The 1611-nt window shown below is 33.7% G+C and overlaps 1 non-coding gene across 1 annotated transcript; it reads left to right on the forward strand.

Moving 5' to 3' along the window:
• Positions 1–1291: 1291 nt before the first annotated feature.
• On the forward strand, positions 1292–1363 carry TRNAE-UUC (transfer RNA glutamic acid (anticodon UUC)). The gene has a single exon. It is a non-coding gene; the product is annotated as a tRNA-Glu (tRNA).
• The last annotated feature ends 248 nt before the right edge of the window (positions 1364–1611 follow it).

Consider the following 1611-nt stretch of genomic DNA (forward strand, 5'->3'; position numbering starts at 1 on the left):
GACAATACAGAATCAGTGGCCAATTATCTCCGGAGGCCATTAGCGGAGACACAGAGCTGAGGGAGATGGCCACCAGGGCCGGACGATAAGCCGAGAACAACATAATTGGTCGTATCGCGTCGACGCGCCGGCCCTGGATACCTCTGTTGTTATACTGAAGCACAGCAAAACAATTAGCTACAATCTTTTGTATTCTAGAACATTTTATTAACTTGTTCTCGGCTATGACATTATTTATTCTAGAACATTCTTGTACCGAAAACGCCGATTTTTATACATCATACATTAATTGACCTTTGCTTACATTAAATGTATGGTTTATCTTATCTAGCAGCGGTACCCTAGCGGTAGAGGATTAAAATTTGCGACAGTAGTGGCGGATTCGATTCCGGGAATACAATCTTATATAATTCACACTCCGTGCAATAACTATATAGGATTACCATTGCTCATAGACAAATTTCCGGGGGATAGGCAGCAGCGTCTTCTACGTGGCGATTATGATATATCCCCTTTTAGATATCTTTGGGGGAGGCTTTTCCCTTTCAGGGGGCGTCTATGGGCTGTAACGACACCTTATTCAAAATCAATAGTTTCAGATATGATAAATTAATGAATTATTAATTATTAAAACAGCGTTTCCTAAATTCGGATTACTCTTTAATATTAAAATTAAATATTGTTTGTAGATTTTGTACTGCCGTAGCTATTGGCCTGAGGCATATCGATAGAAATAAATACATTGATATCATATATTCCAGAGTGATTACTTAAAAAGATGATTGGAAATAGTTGTGAAGGCTTTTAAGTTGTAAGCTTTTTTAAAAGAAGTTATTTGCTTATCGCATTTGTCAGTAAATATGATAGTAAATAGTAGAACTTCATAGCTTTTACACATAAAATAAATCACCCCGTATAAAATAGTCGTATAACTCAAGAATGGCTCGACGAAATCCGCGATTTTATTTTATTATAGTTTATAATGCAGAAAAAACATTGCGAAGCTAATTTTAACAATAGTTTTTATACCATAAGAAACACATATTATATTATAACATACGCGTATATTCCTGGTTGGTAAACATTTGATCTAAATTAAATTACAAAAGGAGTTTTTATTTTAGAATTCTAAAAACTTCTTACGTATATATATTATTGAATCGGTTAATAAATAAAAATGTTTTTCATTAATATTCCTATTGAATTAATCTACCTTTTTCGTAGTCTTTTGATGTAATTTATGATAATAATGCAAGACATATGAAAGTGAAATTGTTATTTAAATGTAATATCCCGTATGGTCTAGTGGCTAGGATACCTGGCTTTCACCCAGGAGGCTCGGGTTTGATTCCCGGTACGGGAAATCCTTACTTTTTAGTCGCTCACTGATTTTTATTATTATTTTATTCTGAAAACTATAATCTTGAATCTTTATTCTTTTTAGATATAATACTGTTTTATTTAACATGTTTCGTGCCTCAGAAATTTTTGAAGATTTACCATTTAGGCCGTGTGGGTATATAACACCCGCTGCACTTTCCGTTCAGGCCATTTGCAGTTCTTATTGATGGATTATTAAACAAATGAATCGTAGGATCGAATATAGATAAC

The sequence above is a fragment of the Battus philenor genome, unplaced genomic scaffold (genome assembly GCF_028537555.1).
Source record: "Battus philenor isolate CCGP_79_NKW_IND1 unplaced genomic scaffold, ilBatPhil1.0.hap1 SCAF_17, whole genome shotgun sequence".
Lineage (NCBI taxonomy): Eukaryota > Metazoa > Arthropoda > Insecta > Lepidoptera > Papilionidae > Battus > Battus philenor.